At 40.6% G+C, this 21,735-nt stretch overlaps 1 protein-coding gene across 2 annotated transcripts in view; it reads left to right on the forward strand.

Moving 5' to 3' along the window:
• The window catches only part of asic2 (acid-sensing (proton-gated) ion channel 2), a 365,606-nt gene that overhangs the window by 229,025 nt on the left and 114,846 nt on the right, over nucleotides 1-21,735 (forward strand). The window lies entirely within an intron of this gene.

Consider the following 21,735-nt stretch of genomic DNA (forward strand, 5'->3'; position numbering starts at 1 on the left):
GAACTTTTCCCACTGTCTTCCACCTTTTTCCATTCTAGAGCCTAAACAACAATAGTCTATTGACCCATTGGAATTAGGACATTTATTTATAGTATTTATTATAAACATACTTTTGTCAGCATTTGTCCATCCATGTCCTTTTGGCTCTGATGTGTCTGGCTGCCTCCAATCTGCTGCCTGGTAAATCCTCCACTTCACCCATTTCAGTGCAGAATAGATAAATGATCGCACATACGCTCAATGGTGGTGCTAAGGGATTTGAAGGACTCTAGAAATGTCCTGTTTCCTCCAACAAGTGTTAGAGCGCTGACTTTTCCTCATTCTGCAAAAGCACTTACGCTGTCACAACCCATAAAGGTGCATCTACGAGAGCGTCACATACTGTAGGTCATCTACAAGGAGCTGAGCAAAGTTGCTGTTGGTCCGAGTGCCACAATTCTGATAAATGGGGCAGTTAATCTTCTTACAATCTGAGAGGAAGGGTCATGACATCAGTATCCTCCCTCAGCAAGTCAGCATATAGTGGAGTATAATGAGGTTGTGACCTAAAGTAGCACAATGGAGCATTTTATAATCTATTTAGAGTCCTGATTTTGTCTGTCATGTGCACACACATAAGGATGCACATGCACACGCATATTCATGTAGGTGACGTGACAAAGGGACCAAGGATTTCATCAAAAGGGACCCAAATGCACGACACACAGAGGAAGGCAGGTTGGGATAATAAAAGGAGAGTTTTAGTGAGATAAAACTTCAAGGTCGTAAGAAGAAAAGTTGATTTTTTTGTAAGGAAGGTGACAAAAAAGTAACACGGTGAATCCACGAATACAAAAGAGTGCTACGAAAAAAGACCTTAAAGCCATGGGGAACAAATTAGGAATACAGATGATACACCAGGACTGGAGAAGCAGGCAAACAAACAAATAGTGAGGAATAAACACAGCTTTGCACAAAGACAGGAAATCGAAGACACATGACACGTGAGGATAGAATCTACAAAATAAAACAAGAAATGACAAAATCAGAACCATAGCAATAGTTGATAAATGGAGCCAATTATATGAAGCCACATTGCTTTCATTGACTTAACAAGTACAGTATTTACATACTTTTATACAGTTTTAGAGGAGGACAACACGCTTATAATTTTCATTACTAGTTCTGCAAGGGTTTCCATAGGAGGCAAAAAGTCTACAAGTTTTAACACAACAAACCTTGTTAGAGCTATTGAATGTGTCATCATCAATCTTTGCTAACTACATCTTAGCCTTTCTTCCTGAAATCGTTGGTTATCTTGGTACCTAGCATGAGAAGCAGGAAATTATCGGTATTGGCTGAAAAAAAGCCATTTTGTGCTTCTCTAAGTTATGCGCCAACAAAAGCGGAGAAAAGAAAACCGCGAGCCAGTAAACAACAATTAATGCAGCTTTATAATTTGTATGTGGAAGAAAATACATTTATCAGGTTTGATAGACGCATATTAGTACCTTTTTGTGTCTTTACAATGAAACCCTCCAGGGGCTCCTTTGATATCAATATTGATATTGGTCTCAGTATCAGTCAGATCTACACCTGCATGAGTACAAAATGTGCTTCTGTCAGTCCAACAGCCCTTGTTGCTTTCATCCAGCACGTGTTATTGTCATCAGAATGGATGGATCCTTTTGAAATCTGAAAATGAGCTCAGATTTCCATTTGAAACACACCGTCATGAATACAAGGGCAACAGGTGAATGGTATTTTAATATTAGCATTCAAAAGCACGCTGTCTTTTTACTGTCAAGCCTCTGTAACAGACCACTGGGCTCTCTGTCACTATTCAGTATAGATTACAGATTCTAGTCCAGAGGCTGTGATGTGAAGTCCAAGTGAATCCTGTTCTGTAAGATTCACATTGTTCTTTTAAAATGATCCAGAGCTGTGTGCTTATAGAGGTCACTGCATCAAACACTGGATTTCCTCCGAGCCTATTCTATGAAAATGAAGGCGCTAATGAGAAGTGGAGGCTAACAAAAGCCGAGTTAATGAGGACCAGTGTGTCTCCGTGACTTACAGGCCCACTCATTAGGACTCCCTTTTAGCCACTGGCTGGCCGGCATTGGCAGGTGGCCCCTCTGCCAAAAGTACTCTGAAGATATCTCCACGTGTGTTGTCTCGGGAGATCAAAAGTGACATCAGATCTGAAAGGGAAGACATGTGATCTAAGGGGACATGTTTGTTCGAAGGGAAGGTGAGGTCTGAGTCAGACAGTGACGACAGCATAAACGAAAACAGCTTTTAGACGATTAAAGAAAGGATTTCCTGCATTCTCACCGGAAAGAGACTATTTTTTACAAGCGTTTACAATGGCAAGGACTATTTATGTGACTATATTGCGATATCGTAACCATTGGTGAAGGCCATTGGAGTCATATTGTCTAATTGTGCTTTTAAATATGTGGCCTTTAAAACTATGGGATAGGAATCTAGAATAAGGAAGAAACCGGTTTCTGACTGCTCAGTACCAACATATTGATAAGCTTTTAGACAAATGGTTTGGCTATCTGTATTTTATGTAATGTTGATTCATTCTAATACTGTGTAGCTGGCTTTAATAAAATCTTAACATCCCCTGAAGATGACAGAAGTGACCACGCCAGGCGATTATGCCAACCTGCCTAACTACATCTTTTCATTCTGTGCTTTCAAATCATGGCTAACTAGGCAAAATGTTCAAAGGTGAGGGCTGACTTTACTTAATTGAATGAGAATGTAGCAAAAAGCTTTCCATGCCAGGAGGCTGGGTTTGTAAGATCACAGTATCACGTGTGAATCCATCTTGGCAGACCTTAAATTATAACCTGACACACTAGATTGGTTAACAGAGGGGATTGATTCACAAATCCATCTGGGAACTGTTTGGAAAAAGGCAGGCCCTTTCAAGAAATCCTTGGAAGGTGATTGGACAAACCATCTGTCTGTAACCGTCTATCACAGGCTAACTTCAACCAATCACATCAACCGTAGGATCTGCCTACGCAAGGCAACTTAAGTTATGCACTTCTGTCCAAGCCACAGAGGATTGGATCAATGAGGGTCCAATAAGGAACTACCGACAGCTACGAGCATGATTTAGGTGTAAAGACAATGAGATTAATGTCATGTCCTTATTTCTTGCTCAAAATTATGGAGAGCATTGACAAGCATCCATCTCGCTAAGAAGTATCAGTATCGATATCTAATGAAATACTAACAATACCCGTTTCAAGGATTTCTGAAAGCTTTTCTCTTGGCACTGCACTCAGATTTAGTCAATGGGACTTCCAAATTGTCAGACTTGGCACTGACTGTTCTGTGACGCTTTTTAACACACATTATCTTTGTGATTTCTGGCAGATGCATGACAGACTGTATGCCAGATCATTCAAAAGTGGTTAGTCTGAAAGTTTTTGAGGACACAGATCATCTCCCGAGAACTTTATGAATAAAATTAAAGCAGGTCCTGTTAGGTGGATATAGAGGGAAAAAACCCTGTCTTTTGAAGTTGAAAGAGCATAGATTCATCACTTTTAAAATATTTCATGCTCTCTTGCTGCCCTCACTCTGTACATCCTGATTTCTCTGCATCCATTAAATAATGTTTAAATAAAATTGAATACACATCTTAAGATTATACCTAAGAATATAGTGCTCCCTAAATAAAGAGGTTGAAGTTACTTTTGTGGGGGAAATATAAACCTTATTTAATGGTTTAGCGTAATGGAAACTGAAGCAGTTGTTGATCACTTGCAGCCCCCACCAGCTGGTTAAGAGGAGTGAGGAGTCAGCAGCCGATAGCAGCAGGCTATGAAACAGAGCAGTCAATGAAATAGGCTTTTCAAAAATTGTGAATCACTGCAACCATGAAAAATATGCTTTATTTTTTTATATGTATTATGTGCTAAGAAATACCATTAGTTGTCCCTATGTAAGACATTTTATGGGTAAAAAAAGCTTTGCCTTAGTCAGTGAAAACAGGAAACATCAATCAGTCTTAACACAGACAAGATATGCATATGATTCATCAGTTCATTTTCAGTTCATCTTACACTGCAATTGACCTTTAATCGGATCCGGATCACTAATCTCTGCATGTCAGCTGCTGTTAGATTAGAGGATTATGGTTTTAACATCAATTTGAGGACTAATCCTGTCAAATTTAAGTATTTGTTTTGATCTGAGTCCCTAGAAGTATGTGATTTGATGTGTGGATATTCAGTTGAAGAGTCCTTGAAAAGAATTGGTGAACTGGTGTATAAACCTTGCTTGGCTTGCACATGGTGTTCTTCTGTTTTGTTCGGTCCATAATTTAGTAAAGTTCAGCAAGTCTGAGGGTCACTGCGGTCCAAACCAGAGAACAGTGAAGACTGTAAGAAAGAATTTATGAAGTGGTTAAAGCAGTAAAGTGGTATTTTGTTAGCGCGCCTTGCTTTGATCACCGTTGCTGTAAATTCCAGGGGATGTTTTTGTGCTCCGAGTGTTGATTAGTCTGGTGAGGACCGCCTGAAGGTGCGAACAAACACACCCACACTTGAGCCCTGCAAGGCTACAGCAAGCTGGCATGAGTGAGACTGATTAACTTAAAACTTGTGTTCATTTACATACATCATGCTGTGTTTGATTCAATTATTTTTTGGTGTGTAATTAAACCAGCTGAATAATATATTAAAGCTAAAGTTGCAGACAAAAGAAAATCCTGCTGAAATCCCAGCGTGTGTGCTCAAAATGACTCCAGGGAGAGTTTTTTTTACATGTGGTCTGTTGAACATTGATGAAAGTGACCGAGTGAAGCTTACAGTTCTTTGGTCATTTTGCTTTATGGTTTGCCATTTCCAGGAGTGTCGATAAGGACTTTCAAGTGACAGCGGCTACCACACCTCCATGACTCATGGTTTCAGCCTAGCAACAGCTTGCCTGTCTGAAAATATCTCCCCTTTCCCTCGGTTCATTTCTTACCTCACGAGTTTCGAGTCCATTGAGTACATTTTTAATATAGCGTCGGCATCAAGGTCATTTATTGATGAGGTTGCTCACTGATAAGTCAGCATCAACTGTTGCCAAGCCTGGCAGCATCTCCACTGTAAACAAAGAAGTGTGGATTAAATGATTACAGCAATCAATTCTGGAGCCATCTATTAACTTTCTGCAGTGTTTCTGAGTCCAGATGCTACTTTCCTGGGAGGGCAGAGGCATTTATGTTATTCCCTGGAAGAAAAGAGGGGAAGGAAGGAAGGAAGGAAGGGAAAGCAAACAAATCAATACATGCTGTAGATGAAAAGAAAGTCATCATTAAAGTCGGGCAAGATGAGGGTTTTATTTAGTGTCTTCTGGGGCTGATACTTTTGGAAGGAAAACAGTCCTTGAGTCAAGTGGTGCCAAGAATCAGCTTTTTGTGTTTGCGGTTAAAGGTCTATTGTGTAGGATTTAGTTGCAGCTAGTGGTGAGGTTTCAGATTGCAACCAACTTCATCTAACCCTCCCCTACGGCGGCCACCTATAAACACAAAAAATGCGAAAAGCCAGGTTTGGTTTGTCCGTTCTGGGCTACTGTAGACACATGGTGGTGTAACGTGGCCAACTCCTGAAAGAGATGGATCAAAGGATCTAATCACTGAAGTGTAGACATGGCATTGGAGACGGAGGCGGGCTCATGCCTATGAAAGCTGCTCACTGGCGCATGAAGCCAAAAAATGTTGACTTCTGGGGTATAAAATTACCCAGATCTTCTGCTTTGTGGGGCTCAGAGAGCGTGTGCACTTGAGACTTATGCTGACTGAACTGGCTAACTTCCTGTTTAGCCCCCCGGCTAACCTGAATAGCCGGGATGCTCAAAAAAATGTATTCACCATTTACAACTGCTTCTGTCACAATGTAAAATTATGGGTAAAAGAGTTTTTGGGTCCCAGTGCATCAGGTGACATTGTAAACTTTAAAACATCTCTTCATCTGATGGAAATGTACTGGTTTTGCATGCCGTTGTGGGAATTCTCTGATTTTTTGTCAGTGAAGTGAAGACATCATTAGCTGACAGTAAACAGTAACAACAGCTTGACTAACAATAATCATCTCCAAACCAATCTCCAAATACTCATTCGACTCATGGAGTGTTTGATTCATAGAGTATTTACTTACTTCAACTAAGAGATGTGTTTTTCAACACACAAAGTCCAAATACAACTATACTAAGCGTACAAATCGATAAATCCTGCAAACATTCATAAGAACAAGCACAGAAGCCTTAGTTGAACCTTTCCGTCAGTACTCTGCTGCAAAGACAACATCATCAACACTCCTAACCTGCGGAGCTGTTTGTCATTTGCACCCTGCCACTAAACGAACAGCAGCGGGAACAGCTTTCTCTCTACACCCCATGACTAATTTCTGTTGTTTAAATGCTGATGAGATGTCTTTGCTTTTTGAGGGCATGTTGGGTTACAGTAATGTTTCCAAATCGTAGCACGTTGCCCGACTACTAAAGATCACTTTAGCGAGCTGTAAAGCCTAAATTCTGCCAAAGGACTTGCAGCACTCTGCACCCAGTACTGTTCTTGCAGTTATTTGAATTAAACCCTGAGGTACGTCTCTTCAAAGATCGTTATTTCATCACCACTCACTCCTCAGAGCAACACATACCCCCAACTACTTCATAGTCATTGGCTGGGGGGGGATTTAAAAGGTTATTTTTCCAATGAATGTGGACTTTAAAAGTGGTCTCCATAGTTGTTGAAAAGCCCTCGTGATTTTTGTTGCCAGAGTAATAGAAATAAAACAAGAACTTCTGGTTCCAGAAGTAAATAAAAACCTAATTAAAAAAAAAAACAATTTGTTACATGTACTCATGTTGTAGAATATGGAAGTAAACCAGTGGAACATGCTTTTCTTATGATGCTTTTACTTTGCAGCAAAGTTAATAAGTTGTTATTAAGTTGATTAGCATAAGTATTTGCCCAAGCCATGTTATAATGACATGCAGCAGATCACTAACAGCTGAGGTAAAAGGTCACTGGAAGTGTGAGGTAAACAACACACAGTTGACATTTTTTTCCCTTCCACATATTTACTGTTTCTATTTTCAACTTTAAAATGCCTCACAGTAGTGTAGATCTAATGCAGGTAACCTTCAGCAAATCGCATTACTGCGTTGACCTGTGCCGACACGTATGACCTTTAATTTAAACTCCATCTACTGCAACTAGTGTGGGACAACAGAAGAAAAGGCTGGCTGGGCAAAAACAGGAAAAGGACATCAATGTTATATATTTCAATCATGTCTCTCATAACACCCACTCTTCCTCTGTAAATTGAACGATGTGATACTTGAGTGTTAGCTTAACAAAAAACAACCCTTTTCATCCGCTGCAAGTTCTATCTCCTTATACGCCCCGAGGAGATAATGACAATTGTTTACAGTCTGTCACTCACCCAGAACACATACATCAGAAAGGTTTTTCGGTTCCCCCACTGAGGGACCTTATAAATAAAGATAAAGCTTGTAAGTAAGGAAGAAATATTTTGAATTCAAGTGTGTAATCAGGGACTTCAATGTGATAATGATTGTATGGAGGATTCTCTGGATTTAAACAAAGTTGTTCACTGGAACAACAACACATTTTACATAACTTGCAGCTCATTCACCCCCATGGAAGGTGGCTGTATAGCATCTTGGGCACTTTAAGCTTAATGGGCAAAGGTCCTTTTGTGACACTGACATTATGTTCTACAGTAAGTCACAATTTATAATTGGTTACCCCGGAGCGGGCTGTTTTTCTTGGCTCAAGCAACACATCTCTTGCTTACCCGTATGAAGTGTGCAGACAGAGCTTGCCAGCCCATGGGTTTGCAGGGTGCCTGCACTGTCAGCATACAAAGAATCTGGCTGGGTGCTACATGGAGTGTACGGCCACATTTCTAGCCCTTTTTCCACTGTTGGATAAGGATAAAAAGCATTCAGCTGAGCTGCCCTGGACCTGAAAGAACCCTTGATGTCTCTGTCGGTGTAAAGGGCAGGTTTTACGTTAGGCTATCGCTTCTCTTTCCACTCTTCTAAGCTTGTTGCTGAGGCCAAAGTAGCCTCCATGGGCAACTCACTGACAGGTAAAAAGATGGTGGATTCATGATTCATGCTGTGACTGGCCCCTTGCCAGTTGCCTGGCTGGACCAGCTCAATCTTCTTTGAAGTATCCAGATCAGCTTGTGCACCAGGCAAACACAATTCTTCTGTTGGCCTGGAATCAGTTGGATATCCAGTTTTACCAATGCTAGAAGAATGGCCCTGGGGTTGACATCATCGGTCTGTACACCACTGTGGTCCAGACTGGAATATCCTGACAATGTTTTGATGGCTTTCCATGAAATTTTGAACAATTTTCAGCATGAGTGTGCTAAATAACATGGATGAATCGTAGTGCTTTCTGGTGTTCCTCTCACTTTAGTCAAGTAACCACAGCAGATGTGAGAAAAATGTTGACGTTCAAAACTAAGATGGTGATCACTGTAAACATTATACCTGCTAAATATCTGAATATTAGCGTTGTCAAGTTGAGCATGATGCCAGCACTGTAGACTCTTATTTGTGTTCTTTTCTGAGCACCAAGAGTAAACTGGTGTAGGAACATCTGTCTTAATGCTCTGGAGGAACTACATCCTCCTTCAGCATCTAAATCTCTCTTGAGTAGACATCCATTTCCTCTTTAAAGGACATAAGTACAGTACATCCATCACCTCTATGACTGAGAGCAAGGTAGATTAAGGTAAATAACCCAGCTGTGGAGATCCATTTACTCTGTTAGAGCATGGCAGGGACACCTGTCATGATGGCACTCTGATTGTGATTGGATTATTTGGGCTTGAATTAAAATACCTGGTGCAGAATGATGGCCAATCTAGAATGGCCGTGCCATTAGACAGATTTTTACTTGTCAGGTTCGCCTTATTTTAAACAGTGACAGGGGCATTGTTTGCCTCAGCACCAATGACATGTTATACTATATCTGCCAAAACATATAAGGCCTCACTCATCTTCCTCTTCAGAGTGATGTCTGCTGTAGGGAGAGAAGAAGGTTGCCCGGTGACCAGAAACATCTACTGTTCAAAGAGCAGTGTTGGACACATTTTTGACGAGGAGAGTTACGACACCTTCCTTCGACTCCCTTTCACACAAACTGTTTTCAGCATGGCAGGAGAGTTGTTGGGAGGAAAGTCTGCCCAGGCGCGATGGACAATAATGGGTTCTGAAGCAAAAGCTCTGGGGGTAAAGTGGGGCTGCCTGAGGTTGTCATGGTACTTTGTCTGTTGACTGGACTTAACTTTTGTATTGTGATAATAACCCTTTCTCTGACTGGTCATCAATTTATGCACCTCAAATTGTAAACATTTTTGTTGACTCATGTTAATTACCTTTACAGAGAAGGTCATGTTTTCCATTTGTGTCTGCTGGATTGTTTGTTTCAGCAGGATCACACAATAACTACTGAATGGATTCCCATGAAATTTATGTGGAGAACTGGTCTCAGGATTGGGATCTGATTGTGTAGATGCTGCAGTTGTTAGGTCAATTAAAGCACTTTGCCTTGTTTTATCACCTCTATCTACAATTTAATTATCGGCTGACAGTCAGTAATATAAATGTTCCATTATCAGGCTGCTAATTTATCCATAGAAATAATACAATAAAACTTCCTAAAGAGGCACAGTTAATTGTCAGTACTAAGATTCAGAGTGGCCCTGAAAGCTGACCATATATGTGTCACATATGATCGTGCAAATGAAAAGACGTGATGGTTATGGGGCTTTCAAATAAAATGCTGATTGGAAATCTGTTCCAGTCAGTCCAAGCCAGAAGAATAACTTGAGCTCATCTTTAATTCATGGGAGCACTTACACTGCTGTGCCACGGCAATCTTCTTCTTAAAGCAGATTCCCAGAAGGGTCAACATTTCCTCAGGGAAACAGCTGGACAGGGGCCTCCCAGTGAAAGTCTTCCACAGTTCTCCTCCTGCTCTCATCCTCCTCTGATTCCTCTTTCTCCCTCAGAAGAATCCACACATCGTAAGTGTGAGGAGACTTAATGATGCATGCTATCACTGCAGTCCAGGCTGGAGATTAAGAAGCTAAAAGATTCTTCTGCTGTAGTGAGGATCATCAGACAGATGTTTTGAGGGGATAAATAACTGTATTTTAGTATAAAGCAGAAAATACGAATGCCGTATGTTTTTTACTTTCAAGATGGAGGCTTTTTGGGGGTTTGAGGATAAATTTAGTTTTGGGTATTAGTGAAGTTTGAAAGGAAAATGTTGATGCGCCTGCCTGTCTAACTTCGCCATCAGACCACAGTGACTTCATTCAGTTTAAAATTAAATTTTCAGTTTAAGATCAAAGTACCAGAACTCGTGCGTGCGGGCTTGCTGAGGGCGTTGTGGTTGATGGTGTTGACAGTGTGCAGAGAGTGCCTCCAACTCCAGCTACACCGCTGCTGCTGCAGCTGTTGGTGCTGCTGCTGCTGCTAGTGTCACGCTGATTCAGAAAGAGTCCTCTGTGGCAATTCCCTGCTGGTTAGTAAGTTATGGAAAAGAAAAGAGAAAGAAAAGTTATTTCTTTGCTGAAAATTGGCTCTAATACACTTGATTCACAACACTGGAGAGCGGTGAGGGATCATCATAACAACTTTAAGTGTGACTTATGTTTAGCCAAACTCCCAAATCACAGAGAGCTGACACTGCAATAGCTCTGCAAATTTAGGGATTGGTGTTAACTGCAGACATCGATGGGAGATCACAGAAATGACAGAACTGAATATTTTCAAATACAGAAGCTTCATGATATTCATCTGAATTACCAAATTGCAAATTCAGATGTCATTTGTTTTTGTGCTTGATTATTTTTCTTAATTATGCTACAATGAGTTAGACAAATAGAGCTGATAATACAAAGCCAACTTGCTTTCAATGACATAACAAGCATGAGACCTACACACTCTGATACAGAAGGTGGCAGTATGTCATTTTAAAGGTTGCCTGTAAAGAGTAGAAACAAGTGCTGCATGCTGTTGTAAAACTTGGCTGTACCTAGGTAGAATTTGGGTTTCCTTTCTTATTCTATTGCAGATTAAAAAAAAAAACAAGATACCATCTTGGGAGCCTCACACTAGGGGCATATTGAGACACAGACAGAAAGAAAAACACCTGGAAAAGTATTCAGAATGGCTTCTGTGTTAATCCCCGCTACAAAAGGTGTCTGAAGGACCACATTTTGCCACAATGACACACTCTGAACTGAACTGAAAACATTACCAGCTGTACCTGTCGCGACTGGTAATACAAAAATCTTTACTTTAGTCCGATTTAGCACACAGTCAGCAAAGTAACAGGTAACCAAAATTATCAAATAAATGTAGTGGAGTGAAAAGTACAAGAAGAAATATTGAGTAATGAAAAAAATCCATATCGTGCATCCCTAAGGAATGGATTTGGAATCTGCAAGGCAAAAATTTGAAGTAATTTCCAGCCCAAACATCAAGCCTTTCATGTAAATTAGGGAGTAATCAAATGTAAAATCTAACTCTTATACTGTACAATGTCCAGGTGAGACAATACGGGAAATGGAGCTTTTAATGTTGTAGAGTAAGGTTTTTATTATTAAAACATTTTATACTTGAACACTGATTTAGATAAAAAATGAAAGAGAAAGTGTCAGATGAGTCAGAATTTAAGCACGGTATTTTTGTTCTGCTCAGATGACCATTTTGCCACTTGCCATTTTTGTACTCAGATTGTAGACAGACTCTTCTGTACACTTGTGTTGGTGTGGGGGATTAAATACAATAGCAGTTTGTTATCCTGTCCTCCTCGCTGTGTGTCTGTCTGTCTGTGTTGTGTCAGTGGATGTGGCTCTAAAAGTAGACTGCAGCTGGATATGTGAATGATTAAAGGATGAACTTGAGACCAAATGGCCAAAATGACTTCAGCATATCTCTCCAGTGATCCTAGTTCCTGCATCATTAAAATTGTATTGGGAATGAAGTAATCAATTTTTCAGGATCCCTTTGCATATTCTGGAACGTATTAAATTCCCAGTTTGATCAAAACTAAGTCAGCTCGCTGACATTTACCCTCAGATTTCAAAATGTCAGACACTTCTGCTACATCTGCCTGACACTGTTCCCTTTGGGGCTTTTACTTTTAAATCCAGATAATGTCAGAGAGGTTACAAAATGTAGGCCTTAAACCCACATGTATGGAGTTTGACTAATTGCAGATGAATTTTCCATGATCACATTTTAACAGCAGCTTCATGGCTGCCGTCTGTGGCATCTCAATCGCTTCACCTCAGCACCCTCGTCTGGCCTGGCTCAGCGTCAGCTCATTGTGTTGCTGTTTCTCTACTATAACCACTGACTGAACTATTCTGAAGTTCCCTCTAAAGTTCGACATCAGAAAACCCTCTAAACGCTAATTAATGTGTGTCATAATCAAATGATATTTATATACAGTGTATTTGATTGACCTGCATAGCATACTTTCTTCACTATTTGACTGATTGTGGGTGTTAACTCTTTTCTGAGCAAGCTGTCATGAACACACAACACAATTATGCTATTTTCCATACTACTCTCAAGGCTGTTTCTGCGTGCGCAGGCGTGAACATTGTGGTTGAGTAGAGTCTTGAAGGTTATATACAGCACATCTGACTAATGGCCCGGCTCTCTGTACATGCTCATGCTAATCACTTCTCTGATTGATTGTGCTGCTCCGAAGCACTAATAGCATCATTAGGCAGAACTGTTGTGGCAGTCTCCGCTCTGAGCTTTCCGTTCCCTTGCCGAGATTTTCTTGATCCTTGCTTTCATTATTTAGAAAGTAGATCGGGACAGGTTCATTTTAAAAATAATTGGCTTTGATTCCAGATAAAGACAAAGTAAAGCGTAAATCCTAGACGGTTAAGGTTTCTTATTTGTTCCACCCATGCATGTCGGTCCATCTGGAGCTGCTGTTACCTTGGAAACCTCGAGACAAATGTGTTGAGAAATGACAACAGAAAAATGTAACAGTAGACACACTTGTAATCATTAGAGAGATAGTGGCACTTTGGCACCTGGATTGTGTTTAAGCACAAAAAAATGCATATTTTGAGGAAAACTTACATTGTTATACAACAATACATCAGATGTAGTTATTATTTCACAAAACCCTCCACCTCAGTGTGGTGTCTCCTTCTGTTGGCACAAAATGGCCTCCCTGACAATCCTCAGATGCAGCAGGAGCCGACTCTTCACGGTGCAGTTCGACAGCAGAGGGATGTCTCACATGAGCAGTCAGCCGTCAGAGCCAACAGGATCGACATGCTGCCCCTTACCAACTGTTAAATTCGGAAAGGGGCTGATAAGTACTGAGTCACAGTCTAACACACACGAGAAGCTTTGAACACGGTGGGAGTTGTGATGCTTGTTACAGCTGGCATGCTGCAGCCATGATCTCAGGAATCCAGTTAGTGCAAGAAAATGAAGAAAAGTTTGGTTTCTCATACCTGGCCCCACAATAATGCCATCAGTTTGATTAGTGGAATAGGATATGCACTTCACAGTGAAAAGGAATGAATCCTTCGACACAAAACACAGAAGCATAATAATGGACACAACACCAGGGTAAAACATTACTGACTCAAAGTCTTTGTAAATAAATTACTGCTGCAACTAGTGATGATTGAAAAATACTGAAAATTGTTTATGACTTTTCACAAAATCCTTAAGTGACGTCTTTCTTTCGCCCAAAAACCCAAAACCCAATTACATTCAGTCTACTGCCACATAAGACAGAGAAACGGAGTAAGCCATCACTGTTGAGAAGCTGGAAATTGGTTAGTTGTTTAAAAATGGTTAAAAAATACCTGCAGAATAATTTTCTTTTAATCAGCTACCAGACTTTTTTTTGTTTGTTTTATAAAATGCATTTTATGTTTCTGCAAACCACAGATACGTTGAAATTTGTACGTATCACACATACCACAGTGACATTTCTACAATATATGTCATATCACATACACAGGCATGTAAATGAGCTGACTTTCATGTTGGGAGGTAAAAGGACTGGCAGTAGTTCACAAGCCAGAGACCACTTTTCAGTGGGGTTTCGACATTTGTAACATTGTGGGTACAGCAAAAAAGCACGATATGGCAGAGAAGCACAGTGAATAAAAAGTTAAGTATCCATCAAGCTAAAGATCCTGTTAGACCAAAAACTAACCTAATATGCCAGTGAATAATTCATTTTCCAAAATGTTATATTCAACAACTTGATCATCCGACAGTATCACGGCACTGTGTTGAATTTCCTTTATTTCTTGCCTCCTGGTTCTCAAAAAATGTTCCAGTACTATGTCCCTGGTCAGGGGGAAACCATCCACAACTTTCAGTGTTTCTGGAAGCAACAGGTGAGTGATTGAGTGACTCACTTTCAACATATTTCTCATCATCATTCAACCAAGCAACTGAGAAAAAATGTAGCACAGTTTGGTTCAATTTCTCCTTTTTTTTTCATTAGATTTAAAGATGACCAACAGAAAACCTTGAAAAAAAAGGCATTTTTGTTGAATATTTTCAACACATGAGAATCAACATTTTAGTCTGCTTTTGAAGCTAATGTGAAGCTGAAAGCATATTGATATTGCACAAATGTAGCATTACATTTAATTGGATATTACCCGGCAGCCATTACACCTCCATAACCATTCCCTCATTCGTCTCATTAATTAAGAGGATGAACACATTCCTGTACTTCTTGTCACACATGATTGTTTCTGCCTTCCTGCTTAGGCATTGACCTAAAGCTACTCTATTAAAAATAGAGTTCGACAGTATTATGTTTCGTGCTCAAGCTGCTGATGTGCTGCTCTCAAACGTCTGTGTTTCCTGTATAAAACGTAGATGCTATAACTTGTTTTCAAAGGTTGATCAGCTGACTTCATCGTGACCAGAGTTTGCAATGTGAGCACGTGGCCGAGGGGAGCTGTAAAGGGCAGGAGTGTGTGTGCAGAGTGCGGCTGGGATGCTGCCAAACTGTCAGAGAGTGTTTAGGTAGTGTCAGCTGTGGGAGATTATTAGTTTAACCAGAGCTGATGTTATAATCATAGGGATGAGAATACAGCTGGATAAACAAACTATCAATTTGATCATAACAAAGGCACACTTACTTAAGCATGCATTTAAAGGATCCATTCAGCCCTGTGAGTACCCACCAGGCCTTCATTAAAATGGCACGTTCACGCTCATATTAAAACACCTGCACCTTTTTGTTGTGATTTGTTGCTCTTTAAACTATAAAAGGCCTCCTGCTCTGTCTAAATGTGAGCCAGGTGTGCGGCCTGCTCTGAAGCAGCTGCTCCCAATTGTCTTTAAATCAAAAAGATGGTGTTGGTTCGATGAAAAGAAGTGAAGCAGCATGAAACTATGTGTATTCAATTGGAAATTTCAGTATCAATAGAATAAGATAAATAATATACTAAATGACAATATCTCTGGTTCTGCTGCATCAGCTATTTAAAAAACATTTTATCTTTACAACGCTATTGGAGTCCAGTGCTAAATAGGTACAATTTTAATCATGGATAACAAAAACAAGATTTTATTGTGATAAATTCCACTTTAGAAAATGCAAAATTGTTCCACACACAATTAAAAAAATACAAACAAAACATCTGATGTATGTATGGTGAAGATCATGTCCTCAAGCTGCAACCCAGATTCCAAAAAAACTTAATTAAAACAGAATGCAATCATTTGCAAGCAGACAGTTACGGTGTAAAAGTGTTCCCTTGTTTGAAACGTGTTGCTGGCATCGAATTCATCCATCCACCATCCTCCTCTGTATCGGGGGTCCAGTCGCGGTGGCAGAAGCGACATGGAAGCAGGGTATTCCAGGTGTCCCTCCCCTCCAGCTCCCCCTGCGGGACCCGGAAGCATTCCCAGGCCAGATGAGATGTGTAATCCCTTCAGCAAGTTCTGGGTCTGCCCCAGGGTCCCGTACCAATTGGACGTGCCCAGAAAACCTGCAACGCAGGAGGCATCCTAATCAGATGCCTGACCCATTTCTTCTTGACGCAGACAAGCAGCGGCTCTACTCCAAGCTCCCTTAGGATGTCAGAAGTTCTTACCTTATCTTGAAGGCTGAGACGAGCCACCCTATGGTTGTGATCTCAGTCTTTCGATCACTACCCAGAGCTCATGACTAAGGTAGGGGTTGGAACATAGATGGACAGGTAAAACGTAAGCTCCCTCTTCAACACCCTGGTCAGGCGTAATGCAGGTCAGGCTACACCAAACAGCCTGTCCATCTCACACTCCTATTTCCCCTAACTCGTGAACATGACCCTGAGATAATTGAACTCCCTTGCTTGGGGAAACAGCAATTAACCCCCAACCCTTTGGTGGCACATCACCATTTTCTGGCGGGGAACTCGTAGGTGCTGACTGTCACCCTGACCGCTTCACACTTGGCTGCGCCTTGAGATCATGTCCATGAATATCACAAACAATAAGGAGAGAGGGGACAAACTTGGCACAAAGTCAAGCACATTTTCAGTGGGTTGGCCGAGTATTAAATAGAGAATAAGCATATATTTACAAAAATCAATAAAGTTCACGCGGCAGAACATTAAATATATTGACTTTGTACTGTTTTCAATTGAGTATCTGTCAGAAAGAATTAGCAAATTATCACATTTTGTTTTCTTTATGTTTTACTCTGCGTCCCAAATGTTTTGAAATCGGGGGTTGTGAATGTTACGAGGAGAGTTAATTGAAACCAAAAGAAATGACGGGCTCAGCAGCTGAAGTGCAACGTGTCAAGCAGACCAAAATTTTTCAGCATAATTGAGCTAACTTCGATTGAGCTGCACAGTTATGTCTTCTGACCATGGGTGTTAATCACATATTAATTAAAAACATGCCAATACCAGATTTGTTGGGGTAACATTGCAGCATCAGCAGCTGCAGCTCTGTGTGGCCTCCAGGCACCCTCGAGCCAGCCGGACTGGAGTTGTTTCTCGATTGATTAAACTAAAAATTAAATGCATCTGCTATTCATTAGTTAGGATGAGCTGCTAATCCCAAGTTATTTCAATCGAATTGTTGAGGAAAAAGACACTCATTTTGGGCTTGTAAGGAAAAAATTCTCATTATGTTTCATTCGTTTTCATTAGTATTTTTGAAATGCATTACAGTTATGTGTTTTGCATGTTCAAGTTCTTGGTTATATCCTTTTTCTAAACCCCAAATCCCTGAAGACATCATTAGAGATTTATGTAGTCTAATGTTACGTAATCTAAATTTGACCCCTACCCTGCAACTGGAGCTGTTGAGGTCAATTACACTGCAGCCAGAAATCTCTGTTAGATATAAGTCATGAAAATGAAATCTCTCTTCCCTACTTCATACACCAGTCCCCCTGTGGATTCTTCTTACCCTCGTCAGGGATTGTTTCCTTCCTGCCTGAAGCTGAATTACAGCTCACTGCAGACTCCATCGTGGTTAAATGTTAACTTTTAGCCGCAGAGGCTTTTTTTTGTCATTTCCTTTGAGTCATGTCACCTCCTGCCCTGACACAATTGACAGCGCTGCCGTCGACAGGTAGACTGAACTCAGCTGTGATTCTTCCCAGTTCTGTGTGTGGATTTTTTTAAAGACTTTGCAAACGAAATGAGTAAACAGGCAAGTGCAAAGGGCAGCTTTTGTATCATTTCATCTTCTCTGTGAATTTGTCAAGTTTCCTCTTGTTTAAGGCTTCACTGGCATACTTTAAATTGTTTTTTGCAAACACTGAGAGGGGTGAGAGGAATGTGACCTCCCTGACAGAACACTGATAACTCATGTTTATGAAAACAACTCTAAATGTGCTTTGTATCAAAAGATACCAAAGGCAAAATATTTTTTCCTTTCAATCTCTACAAAACGGATAACGACTTAAAATGCTACATTTTCTCTGGATGGATTCCCTAACTTGTTATCTTTTGTTCTCTTTCTTTTTTTGTTATTAAACTGAAGTGAAGACACATACACTAATATAAAATTGCATCATGACTGTGTGCTATGTTAAAGGTGCCACTCGCACACATGTAACTCTCACCCAACTCTGAGGTTCATTTTGATTTAGTGTTTTAGCCTCTTTCAGCTGTTTTGTTTTTGTTTTCTGGCTGGCAAATGTACTCTTTGGCTCAGTCTTCAAACTTGTTTTAGCCCTAAAATACTGCTGTTATCAGTGAGCAAGGTTTAGAAATCCACTATACATTACACTACAGACAGACAAAGTTAGCAACTAGTTAGGCAAGCTAAAGAGCCAGACATTGCAACTGTACAGACTGTTAGTATGTCAGTGTTGTGTACTCAGCTTGTTCTGCTGCACCCAAGTGGCCACTTGGAGGAAATGTACTTTACTTATTGAACATACGGTGAGGAGATGAGGCAAAGAAAAGACATGAGAGGATAAAGACGTCTCTAGTGAGTGCTGACTTCAGTCAGAGGCAAAACTCAACACAAAAAAAGGTTCTCTGTGCCTATTTTTGCTTGCTAGCTTGCGAAAAATGTACAACAAGGCCGTTTTGCTATCTCTGATGTAATCCAGTCACTCAGATGAAAGTGATTTCTGCATTAATATCCCTTTTGGCCTCACTCAGATATGATTCGACATTTTACTGAAAGAGCTGCATGCTCACCCAATATCTGGCACCTGGTGTTCAAGAGGAAGCAGAGAGGGAGTTTAAAAAGTTATGATAGTGAGGAAGAAGAGTATTGCACAGGCTGCATCAATGATTATGAAACTACTTTGTTGCAGTAGTGAAGCGTGAGTGAAGCTAACCTCTGCTTCTTACGGTGAAACTTCTGACAAATTTTCACATCTGTTTCATCACTGAAGGTTAACTGATTTCTGCAGTATGTGTAAAAATATCTGGAGCACACGCTTTGACTGACAGGAAGTTAAGTTGGGAGTCTCGATTAAAGGTGACCACATGCTGTATGTAAAGGGTTTGCCTGACATTAATATATTCATCCAGGCTGCTGACACTAACGAACTCAAGGAGAACCTGTTGCTCAGATTATTGTTGTAAGATGGTTTTTAAATCTCTTTTGGAAAGATTTTTGGATGATCTAAAATAAGAAAATCGATCCTTTTAGCGCCTTGAAATTGGATCTTTCCTGTTCCTGAGGTGATTCTGTGCATAAGGATTGAAATAGTACATATATTATAATTGTCTTTGGTGGTACAAGATGTGCATTCAATCTCTCTCTCGCTCTCTCTCTGCATGTGAATGTTTGACCTTTTGCTGCTGCAGGCTTTGACATTAATGTGACAGCATTCAATCAGACTTTTACTGATTTGATATGGAAGGTACGGGGTATGACCTGGTGTGATGGCTGTCGTGACTTGTTACATGAAAGTGACCGCCTTTTCAAACATGAGATTAAAGTTAAAGTGCATGTCTGAAAGAGGCTTTCTGAATATCTTACCATAGTCTCCCCTCATGCTTAACACATTTCTTCTGCAGGCAAAGATTTTTAATGCCAGCATAAGCCAGCAGTTGGTTGAAGGTTGAATCTTTAGTACGGACTAAAACAATACTGATCAGCGCTGCAGCATCCTGTGTCTGCTGAGTGTATATATATATGCGCTTTGTTAATCCACCCATAGAAAAGGCACTAATGATTGCAGCAGATCCGGCGTTGAGCTCCGCAGTGCAACATCATCAGTGACAGCAATTCGGAGATGATGGACAGGCCCCAGCAAACCGTCCAGCACCTCATCACAAAGGAAGCCATTTCTAGATCATTCTATGAACCCTGACAACAACTATTAGATGAAATGACGATTAAATGAGCCGCTACCACGAGACCATCAATCATTTGACTTAATCAGTGGCTACCCAGGGATTTATCCTTTCTGTTCATTTAAAAACCGATGAGTATGGGGAGAAGGCAGAAGGTGAAGCCAGCCCCAAGTGTAAACTCTTTTTTTATTCCACCCAGTTGACAAATGTTACTGCAGTCAGAATGAAAAAACTCATAAAGCAGAGAAAAGCCATTGATTGCTTTGCCTGACATCACTGTCATTTTAAATCAAGAAGGGGTTTTGATGAATCGCGGTCTGCCACAAGATGGCGGACACTGTTTTTATTCACCACTCTCATCTTTCATGTAGTTGCCAGTGTCACGGCCTCACCTGTGCTTTCACTGACAAGGCCAACACAAAGTTTGTTCCCCTATCAATCATCTCTCGCCCTCCTCGCGCTTGACTCCAGTTTTTGCCGAGCCACTGTTGTGCTATCATCCAAACATTCCAGGCCTCATTAACATGAACCTATGAATGTTTAATTGTGGTTTATATTTACAGGCTGCTCTCTCACGGCCAGTTTACCGCTATGTGTCCTTTGATCTGAGACAATGTTGTTGATGAAAGCGTACGGGAATATTTTATAGGAAATGCAAGGCATAGCATCGCCGCCACAGAATGCTGTGTAATTGTATCTGACGCTTGGGTTGGCTATAGCCCTAATTAATCAGTGATTTCCCTTATGTTTTAGAATTGCAAATTGGATATGTTGAGCCTTTGAGCTGTTCTTTACACCGACTGCATAGCTGGACTGAGAAACCCTCTTTATGGCTCCAAGCTAATTATTCAGCCCGTGGATCCAGGCTTTGGAAGGCTGCCTCTGACTCTAGCTGTAGGCTGCGCGTGTGTGTGTGTGTGTGTGTGTGTGTGTGTGTGTGTGTGTGTGTGTGTGTGTGTGTGTGTGTGTGTGTGTGTGTGTGTGTGTGTGTGTGTGTGTGTGTGTGTGTGTGTGTGTGTGTGTCCCATTGTGGCATACAGTAGGTGTTAGAGGGAATAAGTGTATGTGCATGCATTTGACATTTCTGTGTTCCTGTTCTTTGTATTTAGAGCGGTTATGCATTATACATGGATGTATTTTACTCTTTCAACATTTTCACAGTCCTGGTTCTGCTGTTTGGGAACAATGTTTTTCATTATGCGTGCGTGTAATTTGCACGAGGGTGTGCGCATGCAGTTTTGGGTCTCTGCATTAATTGTTTTTGTCAGTGTGAAAGGTTTCTTTAGGCTCATGTGTGGGCTTTATCGCTCCCGAGATAAAAATGTCTTTTCGTCACATATTCAAAGATGAGGTCACAGACAGTTGCCCAGAGGTGCTGCCAAACATCCAGTCAAATAATGAAAAGAAAAGAGCGCGTTCAAATCAAAATAATGTCAAGCTACTCTATTTAATGACGTTGCAGAATCTTGTTACAAAACTCTTTTTAGTATAATTTTGTTAACCTTGGTGATTCACGCCATAGAACTGCAAAACTGACCTGATGTTGTGATAATGATTCAGAACTGGCTGTGACAAAATATAAAGAAGCAGCGATAACACAGGTTTGAATTGCTATTTTCTTACGGCACCTTAGGCGAGCTCAGTTTAAAAATGCTCAAAATGAAACAGAAAGTGCCCTTCTTCATCACAATGAGAGAACATGCATTATAGCATTGAGTGAACAAGAGCAGAGTTGGTTCAGAATCTTTCTGTGTACTCGTATTGAAGAAGCCCATTTATCTTGACAAAGCATGAACCAAAGCTTTACCAGTCACATCTTGAAAAATGGTACAAAAACTGGGTTTGAATGACAAGTTAAGTAAAAGGATATCGTCCTTGGACTGAGTATACAGCGTTGATGTCGTGT

This window comes from Pagrus pagrus (genome assembly GCF_965226575.1).
Source record: "Pagrus pagrus genome assembly, chromosome: 13".
Taxonomy (NCBI): domain Eukaryota; kingdom Metazoa; phylum Chordata; class Actinopteri; order Spariformes; family Sparidae; genus Pagrus; species Pagrus pagrus.